Consider the following 12,223-nt stretch of genomic DNA (forward strand, 5'->3'; position numbering starts at 1 on the left):
AAGAAAACTTTCCCCTATGAAAGACTAGTATCTCTCTCCCTGCCTTATGTGTTTATCGATTTCTGCATTACAGTATCACCATTGGTAATGGGGGGTGGACCCCTAGTTGACTGCAGTTGAATTCATTTCTGTATTTGCAGATCAGGTGGTGCAGTGGAGTGCATGCCCTTGCCCCCCTGTAGGACCATAAAAAACATTTACTTCCCCTGGTACATTTACCGTCGACCCTGAGCTCAGTAAATATATCCAGGGGCCTGGGTCATGACCATACAAACGACAGGGCCTTGGCTCACTGAGAGCAATGGATGCATTTGCTTCAGTTGGTACAGATTCTTTTGGAGAAGTTCCAGCTTATTCTCCAGGATGATTCTAGCTCAGCACCAAGCTCCCAGTGACTTCCAAATAATAACGGGCACAGTGCCTCTGCCCCCCTTGCTCCACTCTAAAATCCCCAGCCCAGAGTAATGCTATTGTGATGCCCAGAGAAGCATCCAGGAGGAAACTCGGCTCCAAGTAAGAATGCTGATGGCCAGTTCTGGATAGATTCCTGCAGGCTGTACTTCACAGCCTTGGTTTTCACTATTGTGATAGCAGAATACACAGCTGTGAGACAGAGAGAGAAGATAAGCAAGAGAAATTGACTTAACTAAATTTCAGATGCAAATATGCCAAAAAAAACCCAAAAACATCATCTCGGGGAATGTCCATTATTCAGAGTTCAGTGTAAGCCTAATAGTTACAAATTAAGATTTTGGTGTCTGAGCAGGTGGGTTTCAGTCTTGCCTTCCACCAGTAACTAGCTTCACTAACTTGGATTTCTGTGTCCTCATTTATAAAATAGGGATTATAGTAATAGTTGCCCCTAAGGATTTTGGAGGTGGTTGAAGAGGTAATATACGTCAGGAATTTAGTGCTGGATCTGGTACAGAGTGGACACTTAGTGAGTGTTGTGATTAGTGCTTCAGTACAAATGTGAGGGGCATGGCCTACAGCAGGGTTTCTCAAATGTTTGGGGCTCAGCACATCTTGTCACGCACGTGAAATAAAGAATGCTCAGTTAGATATAAACTGCAGGTAAACAGTGACTTTTTTTTAGTATTGGCATGTCCCAAATATTGCATGGATACTTAGATTAAAATATCATTTGTATCTATCTGAAATTCAGGTGTAACTAGGTGCCCTACATTTTTCACAGCTGAACTTGACAACCCTATCTTTACATTCTTAAAAATTATTGGGGAACCCAGAGTGCTTTTATTGATGTGGATAATATTTATTGCCATTTATCACATCAGAAATTCAAACTAAGAAATTAAAAAATATTAATTCTTTCAAAACTAGCAGTAGTAAAATCTTATGCTGACACAAATAGCATTTTAATGAAAAAAACTATATTGCTGAAAAGAGTGCATCATTTATGTTTTTGCAAATGTATCCAATATGTTCCCTTCAATCTCTTTAATGACCGGCTTGAGAGAAGTCAGCCATATTCCCTTCCTTCCTCTCTTCCTTGTTTTTTCTTTGAGAGTACATGTATTAACGCCTGTGGCCGTGACAGGAGAAAGGACTTAGGACAGCAGAAGCCACAGGAGAGAGCCCAGCAGGGATAGGGAAAAGGGGGGCTTGGAGACAGGTTCGATGGGGTAGCCCGGGACGAGCTGCTGCTGCCCACCGCTCCCCTAGCTGAAAGTCTCGCGGGGCCCCTGGAGTTAAGGAGATGCGCGCCTGAGTGGGAATGAGTGGGGGAAGGGAAAGCAAGTGTGCTCCTGGGGTGGAGAGGGCGCTGTCAGCTGTATTCTTACATTTGCTTTGCCTTCAGTCTGTTGAGATATGTTATTTTCATGAAAGTGTGTAAAGAAAATTTAGCTTCACAAAGATGTATCATTGGAAAAGGGAGGAGTATTTTAGTAGCCTTTTTAGATAATCGTGAACATTACTCTTCGACCCCAAACCTAAACTCTAGGAGAGAGTTTCTTAAAGGTCAGTTGCACTATAGAATCTGAAACGGTATCAGTGAACTTCTCATGCTCTGCTACCCGAAAGTCCACTGGCTTATCATGAACTTGGAGTGGGTCGTTTACCCATGCATGCATGATTCTGTAACACCATGACTTGGTCACTTGGAAAATACTGGTTTACTGAAATGTGAAGATCTTCCAAATATTGACACATTTCATTATACAATATTAAAAAATCACAGTTGTGAATGTCACAACTCATGTCGTCAGAAAAGCTGTTCATTATCGGCAAGCCGTCAAGCTCATGGTAGAGTGAGAATTCTTCAAAATTTTAACTTTTGCTTGGAAGCTCAAATTTTATCATTGGAAACAAATACTATCAGTCATATTCTTTGAAGTGACAGCCTTCATTTCCAGAAAATGTCTGCCAAATACACAGTCTGAATCACTATAGTTTGTTTGTTGGTCATTTGTAAAAGTGGCGTTCTGTGACAAAGTGTAGTTCAGTCTAACTCAGACAGTCACACAGTGACTTTCCTGGGGACCAGCACCATAAGTTGGTGTGCAGCAAGACTGCTCTGGGCACACTTCTCATTCATCCCAGAGAATACCAAGAAGATACCTGCAAGAGTCAAGACATAATAAAGTCAGTATTTTCCTGCTTCCTCAAGTACATTCTTAAGGAAAACTAGCTCTTAAAAAAAGAAAAGGAAGGAAGAAAAACCCTTGAGTGCCTGGCAATGAAAAATGCTATGCTTACTGGTGCAGTTTTGTGCAGCTGCCTTATTTTGCACTGAGGTGCCCCCAGTTCACCCACCCTTGCCTTTTCATCATTAGCGCAAGTGCCAGTACAGTGAAGAAGGCAACAATATTAGAATTGTTGTGAAAATAGGGCCTTCCAGATCTCTGAAAGAGTCTTAGGACCCCCCAGGACCTCAGTTGGAGATGTGCTGGTCTAGCAGGTGATGTGTCCCAGTGGAGACAGTGCTGGACAGTGTAGATTCTTCCCCAGGCCTGTCCCAGCCTCTCCTTCCTTGGGCAATTTGGGGAAGCACCAGGGGTGTTGGGATCCGCTGAGGGTCTGGGTTTAGGCTAGAGTAGGTGCTGAGCAATTTCTGAGGCCACACTCGGAGGCTGTCTCCAGGGAACTGAAGGGGTGTGAGTGATTCTGGGGAGTGCCAAGGCCTTTGAAGGTTCCAGGACTCTTAGCAACTCCAGACAAAATCTTAGCTTCTGCTACTCCCTCCTCTCCCACCTCCTCGTGCCCAGAGGAGGTCGAAATCCCTTTCAGAGTCTGGAACCATCCTGCAGACCAAGTTTATGCTAAAGGATACCCAGACTAGAGGGAGGCCCCTGGAACGGACAGACACTCTGGACCAGGGCCAGGGAGTGCCGCTCTCCAGTGGTGGGTTATTCTGCCCCATCAGAACTCTGCCACTCAAAATTCCAGGGTGAACACACCTGCATGCTGGCGCACCCAACATAATGGAGCAAAAACTCAGCTCCGACATGCACGCCTAGGAGTGGGGAAAGTGCTATTAGAACACGTTCATGTTGTGTAGAAGGCACAGTTCTTTCTCAGAGCCACAGAGTTTAGTCTCTGAGCAGCATGAGATACGACGTTTGGATACAGTAAGACAGCAAGTGCTGTATGTAACACAAGGAATTTTAACACCTCCTGCAGTGTTACAAGTGAAACATCAAATTTGTGGCCACAGAAAAAATGAACGTAAAGGCCTACCTGAAGTGGGGGGATCCATGTTGCCTGTTCATAGATTTGTTCATAGATTTCAGAGGGAACAGGACAGATTGTCTTTGGGATAAGAGGGAAGTGAGGGGAAGGAGGTGGGGAGGCCAAGGAAAAGGACTAGCGTAGACGAGGAAGACCAAACCGGTTCTGAGCACCATGGCAGAAAACGCGCAGGTGGCTATTGATTTGGGCAACAGAGCCGTGCCTGGAGTGAGCAGGCTGCAGCGTGCCCGGGGCGGGAGAGTGCGGCTCAGGCAGGGAGCAGGGACTCGGGCTCGGACCAGTTCTGCTATTACCAGCTGTGTGCTCTTGGGCAGCCTGTCTGAGCCCATTGCTCCTCTGTCTGACGAAATTAAATGAGAGATCACTTATCAGAAAAGGCAAAGCAACCCTAAACTCTACGGCTTCCACTTGTACTTGGAGTGTGTAATCCACTCAGGCCCTTATTTGGATTTTACTATGTCTTCACTTTTTTTTCCCATCAAAATGCAACTATGTCCCTTAACAGTGTGCACTGGACTCCATGCTAAGGGGTGTAGAGATGGATGCTCTGGTGGCAAAGATCCGAGGTCCCCAACCTTGGGGCTGTGTACCAGTCCTGGTCCAGGCCTGTCAGAAACCAGGCCACACAATAGGAGATGACCTGGGGCGTGATGTGCTTGAATCATCCTGAAATAATCCACCCTCCCCACCCCGGTCCGTGGAAACATGGCCTTCCACAAAACTGGTCCCAGGTACCGAGAGGGTTGGGGACCTGTGGCCTAGACAGCAGCTGACCTGCACATAAATACGTGACTCGAGAGAGGCACTAGAAAGGGAAGACTTCTAGGAAGTGATACTTATCTCCAGTCGTGCAGGTTTGTCACTTTGGAGATGTGTTCTATTGGTTTGCCTAAAGAAAGGCACCCAGGGACAGCAGTAGCCAGGAGGTGGGTTACAGGGGTCAAGTGAGATAGACTCTAAGAACTCGGTAAGAGGCGGACCAGCCCTGAGGGAGGAAAGAAGGTGATAAGAGCCACCCAAGAAGAAACTGTGCCACAGTTGGCAGAGAGACTCGGTTAGACCAGGTTGGAACTGTAGGGCCCCGAAAAGAGGCATATTTGAGGCAGGGAGTGGGTCGACCCGTGCGTGGCAACACAAACCCAGCCCGTCGGGAAGGCTGAGCTTCAGCCCCAAGCCCGCCAGCATGGCCCCAGGCCCTTGGGCCAGGTGTTAAATCTTTCTGGATCTCAGGTCTCACTTGAGTGGAATCTGTATGATAACAACCTCTGGGTTGGAATAAAACCTCTGTTTTACTTCCCTCACTGGGTTGTTTGATTTGCTGCCTCAGATAATACATGAAATAGGACGATGAGAATAAAAACTCTTTACCGTCATGTCCCTACTATTTCTCAGGGAAGCAAGGCAGAAAAGGAAGGAGAGAAGGAAGGCAGAAAAGAGAATGAGAAAAAGGAAGAGGAGGAGGGGCCAGGTTGAGACTAGAAGGCAGGAGCAAAAAATGTAAAAGCAAAAGAGATGGCAGCCTGGGCTGGAGGCCAGGAAGGCCCCTCACCACGCCCCGAGAGGCAGATAAACGGCCATCTAGGGTCCCACCCAAGCCAGATTAGTCCATCAGACTTAAGTGAAGTGAAGGCAATTGCCCTGAGTCACAGCACTAAGCAGCGGCATCTGTAAATGGGGGAACTGAAAACAAGATGGGACCCACATAACGTAAGGTAGGAGGGCCAAAAAAGATTGCGACAACCCTTGGAGATATTTTGAAAAGGTGAAGAGCTGCCCTGTGCCATTTTCCAGGCTCTCAGGTTGGCAGAGCTGTCCGTTCTTTGGAATATTTTCCCCGGAAAGGGGTGGGGACCAGAGAATAGGCTTTCTCACTTGCCTAACCTGACCTTGGGCGTGATTCTGAAGCCAAAGTCAATTCTTCCTTCTCTAGATGGCCTTGGTCTCCTTTTAGTGAGTAAGTTTGACTGTTGCTAAATAATTCTACTTTTTTATTTCTCAGACTGTCCTACTCACAGTAGGGCAGCTACACCCGGGGCTTCAGACCCTGGCAATCTCCATATGACGTTCCCGTAAAACCAGGTAGGTGATCCTGGACACCCGCTCTTTATTTTGTTAACCCTGGTGGTACCAAGAGGCACCTGACATTCTGGGTATGCTAATAATTCGGTGCCAGCAAGTTTCTGTTATCCTCCAGTTGTAATTGTTAACTTGAATGGAATGCAAAACTTCTGGTTTGAAGCAGAGTTGGTTTTTAACTGTGTGTTTGCTTGAAGGATCTGGAAAATGGGGAGTACATTTTGTTTACTGTGGAAGGCGGTTTATGAAAGCTTTCCTTGCCCTGATAAACAGAAAAATATATGGTAGATGCATAGTAACTCCTGGGTCTGTAGACTCACTGGTGAACTCTGCCCTTTATTAACTCTTGCTTTGACACTTTCAGGTTGGCGAGCCGAGACTTGCTCGGGGAGTAGAACAATGAGTTTTATCTTAAGGCCGCTTGAAGAAAAAAACCTGACACCACAAAACCCTTAACACTGCTAGTGTCAGAGTTTACTTCTTCAAGCCCTTTCTGCTCGCTTCCCCCCACCCCTTGAAAGTTTGGGTGTTTTTTTTTTCTTCTGTGTTAACGGAGCCCGCCTGTTCATTTGCATTATTGCACATCCCACACTACCTTTGTGACCATTATATTGTGCTCTCTCAATGGTGTTTGCTCTGAGGGTGGGACACAGGGCTGTTCAGTGTCTTGTAAAACATTTACCAAAAGCACTGAGCCATGGTTTTGAAGGGCATTCCCTTGCCAGACTGTGGGAGGAGAGAGCGAGCAGTGGAAAGGGAGTTCCAGGTGTTTGCCAGGTACTTGTTTTGTACTTTAGTATTTTGAACTGTTTAAAATTTCAGATTCCATGCGATTCCAGGCCCCTTCTACGGAAGGGGTGGGGATGGTAAGGGGAGGGGAGAGGTGAAAGTAATTTCTTTGCAAAGTGTGTTTTTCAGTGGCCCTGAGTCCCTGGATAATTGTAATCTTTGGTTTCTGTCCAGTGTTGTTTTCGGTTTTACTAGAGGGACATGCGTGTCGTGGAGAGTGAAGTAGAATCTACCTGTGCTTGAGGTTTGCCCGTGGTTCGGAGCAGACGTCCACTTTTGCTTTAGCTCAGGACCAGGACCAGGTGCGGTGTTTCTGGGAGGCGACGTGTAACCTTGGGATTTGCACTTCAGTGTGCCCTGTGACTCATTCCGTGAAGGGCTTTTGCTAAATGGTGGCTCTGGTTTCGTGAAAACACTTCCAAACTTTCTTTCCTCCCCCACCCCCCATCCCCATCCTGTTGAACTTCGATAACAAATTGAAGGTCAGTGTGAAAGACTGCGTCTTACCTTCAAATCTCTGTTTCGGGAACGCATCCAGTTGCTAGGAATGACTCGACTCTGCTCATAGATGGTTTTAGAGAAACTAATGACTAAATACATCTTGGATATACTAAGTATTTATTTTCTACCTTATTTGGTTGTAGAAAATATGAGCATTGGTTGTAGAAAATATAAGCATATATGATAAAACTAGAGCCTTAATCAAATGTTTGCCTTTGAGCAATTGTAGTCATGATATATATACTGGACACCTCAGCCATGTTAGTGACTAAAACCCAAACAGCAAATAAGAAAATCGAGGGGAAAAGTGCAGCCCCAGAAGCTGCCTTGTAATATACGCAGTACGGCCAACACGGAATCTTTGGTCGCTGTACTGCGTCTAAGGGCAGGAGACATAAGTACAAAGACGGTACTAAAGTTTGAGAGCCCATGGATTGTGAAAGAACTTGATTTTGGCACGTTTCTGCCCAGTGACATTGGCAGTAAGAAGCCAACAGTCTTTCTCCTGACGAGTCCCCAGTCGTTGCAAAATGGCTGGAAGAAATGATTGTTTTAGAATGAGAAGAAACTTCCTCCTTGGGAAAAACTTCACTGCGGCTTTGTGTATTTAGGCAAATTGGACTAAATCTAACAAACTGTGAAGGTCAAAAGACGTCAAGTGCACCCAGAGGACAGCACGTTTGCTTACTTGTGCGTATGCATATAGAAAGTTGAGTTTGGCGGAGAGTCATTTCACTACCCTGACCACCGGAAGTTTGTCACTTTTGACAAGGAAATTAACTTTTTCTTTCCTCTAAGAGTTTGGAACAGAGGTGAAAATACGTGCTTTCTACTAAGTGCACTCTGTAGATACACATAGATTGATTCATCTTCCGACCTTCTGGGGAGCCACTTACGTGCAAAATACAGACCTAGGACCAGGGAAGGGGCTCCTGCGTCCATTCCACTGTCTCTAAAATAGATCGGTGCTGTTTGAAGTTGGAAATTTTACCAGAAGAACAGAAAGTCTCTGGAAAAGCGTCTAAAAATAAACCACTTCCAGATACTTGTCATTCCTCACTTCCCTTTATTTGACTGAGAAAAAAACCTTATTCAATGCCATTTCTTTGCTTAGCTTTTTCAAATTTCAAGTCTCAGAGATCTACATGGAATTGGAAGAACGTGAGATCACCAAAAGCTACATTTATACCTCTTGATAGGGGCTCTCACAGTTACGTGACGGGTGGTTGGTAGATGGATTCGCATTATCAAATGAAGCCCCGAATAACTTGGCCCATATCTCTGGCATTTTAAATTTTGCTACTACTACATATGATATGGTGGTAACGTCTTTCTATCGGGCTGGTTTCATAAGGTGTGTAAGTGAGTCAAGTCTCTCCACAAAGGTGGTGGTTATTTTCTGTCCTTTAGACTGTGAGCTCTTGTTTCGTAATATGTCATGAAGGTGAGCTCTCTAGGGACGATAATGGGCCCCAGATTACGTGGTGGTTTGCAATGTGCATTAATGCCAAAGGAGTCAAGGTGGTTTGGGCCTGGAGAGAACTGTCACGCATGGGCATAGATGGGTGGCAGTCTTTCCAGGTGATTTTGATGACTGTGCCAGAGGCGTCACATTCGTGTGAGCTTGGGTCAGAACTATGAAGGCAACATGGAGGAATCGTCATAAAGACTTGGACTATTTGGGCTGGTTTTGTTTGGGTCAGATGACTGTGTGTAGGTTAGCTGAGCTTCACTTGCCTGGTAAATTAAGGTCTTAAGATGCAAAGCAGTGCTCACAGCCTCCGAAACGGATGCGGGTGAGTCCACCAGGGCCTCGCTCGGTGCCAGTTGGCTCTTGGTTTAAACACCTTTGAATACAGTTCCAGGTTTCTCAGTGCACAGTAAAGTAGAACTCGTTTCCTCTTAGTTAACGATCATTCATTCATGCATGATTCATTCATTCACCAAATACTTAGCTCTCACTCTGGGCTAGGTCTCATCTCTTAGTTCTTAAATGTCACTCCTTTAAGGTGATCTTCCCAAACCCTCTAAATTAGGTCCAATATTTCCCCCTTACAGATATCACACTTGTTTTTTTTATTGTATCTCTTTCACCACTATATTTCCAGTGCTGAGCACATATTAGGCATTCAAAAAGTGTGCACCAAATATATGAATAAATGAATGAAAGTAAGTAAATGGGAAAGACTGGGATGGTTAGAGGCAGGCACGCAATAGTGAAAAATAGTGACAGATAACAGGGAAGGGGCAAAAATGGTGTCACCCAGGACTGGAGCAGTGGCCTTTGAGTCTGTCACTCCGTTTCAGCCTGGCTCGACCACATACTTTTCTAAGAGTAACCTTGGTTTGCCAGGAAGAATGTGCTCAATAGCATCTGTTTAAAATGATAGTGAGGACTACAAATCATTTTAGAGATTTTTATCCAAGAAAGCAATAGTTGTTTTTTTTTGCTTAAATGATTGCATTTAATTATTTAGAAAATTTCATATATGACTAATGTTTTATTCTTATAATTATGAGGTACCTGTGGATACGTTTCTCATTTGTGTAAACATAAAAAGAGACTGAAGAATGCATAAGGGAAAACCTCATGTAATAAGATTAAGTTAAATAAGTGCTTTGAAAAAAATGTTGTTTTGAACATTATATATTGAGGTGTAAAGGCAAGAAAATGCACAGCTCTTGAGTGTACAGCCTGATGAATTTTCCCATGTGTAAACACCTGTGTAACTGCCACTCAGATCAAGGTACGGGACGTTATCAATGTCCCAGAAAGCTCCCCTGTGCCTCTCCGCCCTGTTACACACACACACACACACACATGCCCGTCGCAGGTGGCTTCTATCACCGTAGATCAACTCTGGCTGTTCTTGAACTTCATAAAAATGGAATCATACAGTATGTACTCATTGTATCTGGGACAGATAGGGTCTGAGACATTCACCCACAGTGTTTCATGTACCCGTAATTTATTCTTTCATCGCTGCATAGTATTCCTTTGTAAGAACAGACCACAATTTAATAAATTTGGGAGGAATTAAAAACATGAGTATATGAGCTGAAAATCATTCCCTGTGTATGCCAGCTCTTCCAAGTTAAATGATTTCATGAAGGGTGGGGTGGCAATCCTGAAAGGGTAGAAGGAGAGCGGTCTGTTTCTGGGAGTATATTTGCTAAGTGCTCTGCATGGCCTGTTCATTTAAGCTGGAACCATTGCCCATGGAGATGATTGCCAGTGTTTTGCAGATGAGGAAACTGAGCATGAGAAAAGACTCATGACTTCACAACTGGGCTGAACGAAACACACAAGTTGCTGGTTACAGCAGACAAAGATCCAGTCCTGGCAAAAACGATGCCAGGTGGCTGTTGAGGCCGTGGGTGCCACCTCGTTCACGCAGACTGGGCCGGAATGCAGTAGTGCAGGCTAGTCTATCTCCCCGTCCAAAGCCTGACATTGACCTGACAGTTCTTAGGTCATTGCTCTCTCTTTCCCTCCAAAGCGTGTCTTGTTTTGAAAAGAAGGCTATTTGTGCATTTTATATTCTTACCTTTATGAATATATTTTTTGCTTGCGAATCATTTATTTTCAGATGCACATGGTATATTCTAAAATTTATATTTAGCAACTGTTGAGGTTTCTCTTTTTAAAGATCAGGTTGCAGTATCTGTACATCAAGAAATATTCCGTCACGGTAAGAAAGACAGGTGCGTTTCAAGTCAGAGTTGCTGGGGAATTTTCTGGGAGGCGAACGCCAGGTCTTTCAAAGCGGGTTTTGAAACACTTCCAGTTCCGACTCAGCAGGCCCCCGCCTGCTGACCCAGTGGGCGTCCAAGTCTCTGATTCAACTGAATGTCTCAGAAATGAACAAAGTTTTGAAATGTCCTTTTTATTACTGCCCCCTCGATTTTCTGTTCCACAAATATATGTACTCACAAATATTCTATTCTTACTTGAAAAGTTACCAGACACTGAAATTAAGAACAGTAACCAGAGGGGAGGTGGAAGGGGATAGTGGGGGGGGGGGAAGGGGAAAGGGTTTTCAGGAATATAGAGGACACATGGACAAAACCAAAGGTGGAGTAGGTTCAGGGGGGGATGTGAGAATGGCTGGGGTGAGGGGAGTAGGGGGGAGAAAATGGAGACAACAGTACTTGAACAGCAGTAAAAAAAAAACGTTACCAGACACTTGGCTCAGAGTGTCCTTCATTTAGAATAACAAAAGGGAGTATATACCTTTTATGTTTTTTCTAGTTGTGAATGAAAGAAGTTTGTGTTTTTAACTTGGCGTTAATATCATGAGGCACATCTGTGTGGCCAGAGCATCTTTTCAGGGAGGCTTCGGATAGGCTGATTAGCCCACCCCTGGCCCAGTGGGAGACAAGAAAACACCCTGGTGGCGTCTCAGTCACAGGCTAAGCTTTGTTACTTTCACAGTTAGGAGGAAGCCCCTTTTATACGGGACACTTAAAAGCAGTCATCAGAAGTTTGGTTTGATTTTTGTTAATGAAAAACCACAGGAACAATACCTTGTATTTGTGTACTTTTAAAAATACTTCCTCAAATAATTTTTATGGTTACCTTTTTAAAAAATGCTCAGGTGTGAAATGCACTCATTTCGTGTAACAGAAAGCTGAAGTGAAGACACTTGTTCCACATGGCACTCACTTTTCCCACAGCTTCACCAGCGTTTGGCTGTCGCTGTTCAGACGGAGGGAGTGTGCAGCAGGGGAGGGTGTCTGGCATGTCCTGGGTGGCCAGCCGTTGGTGTTTACCTGCCCTCCGACGGGACTCCCTGGAAGGGAGTTTGCGCACGTGCACGGAACTGGACTCCTCACGGTGAATTGGGGAGAATGAACGCTGTCACGTGTGACTTTTTTTTCTTCAAGGATTGTGAAACACCAACATTTAAGTTAGCCGTTGGTGAAGTCGGTGCCGCCTCTGCGTCAATCACAAATGCACACTTGAACTCTGAGTAGGATCAAAGGCTTTCATTCTGCTTTTCTTATAAAATGGCTTCTTATTGTAGAGCCACAGAAATGCCCACTCTTTCATTTTTAAATAAAAGATATTAGAGTAGTTCCTGTGCTGTTGTCTAATAGTGGAGATGACAGAGAAGGTACGGTCCTAAACTGAGGGTGCAAAACC

General features: G+C 44.8%; 1 protein-coding gene across 4 annotated transcripts in view; it reads left to right on the top strand.

Moving 5' to 3' along the window:
- RBM47 (RNA binding motif protein 47) overlaps positions 1 to 12,223 on the top strand; it is a 142,771-nt gene that overhangs the window by 69,153 nt on the left and 61,395 nt on the right. For 2 of the 4 annotated variants that reach the window (XM_037064289.1, XM_037064284.1), the window contains exon 1: positions 6,508 to 6,564. The exons of the other annotated variants lie outside the window; for them this stretch is intronic. The gene's annotated coding sequence lies outside the window, so the exon portion shown is untranslated. Of the gene's footprint in view, positions 1 to 6,507; positions 6,565 to 12,223 lie in introns of those variants that run through there. 4 annotated transcript variants of the gene reach the window in all.

This window comes from Sturnira hondurensis, unplaced genomic scaffold (genome assembly GCF_014824575.4).
Source record: "Sturnira hondurensis isolate 20B ecotype Veracruz unplaced genomic scaffold, ASM1482457v3 Scaffold0015056, whole genome shotgun sequence".
In the NCBI taxonomy this organism is placed as follows: domain Eukaryota; kingdom Metazoa; phylum Chordata; class Mammalia; order Chiroptera; family Phyllostomidae; genus Sturnira; species Sturnira hondurensis.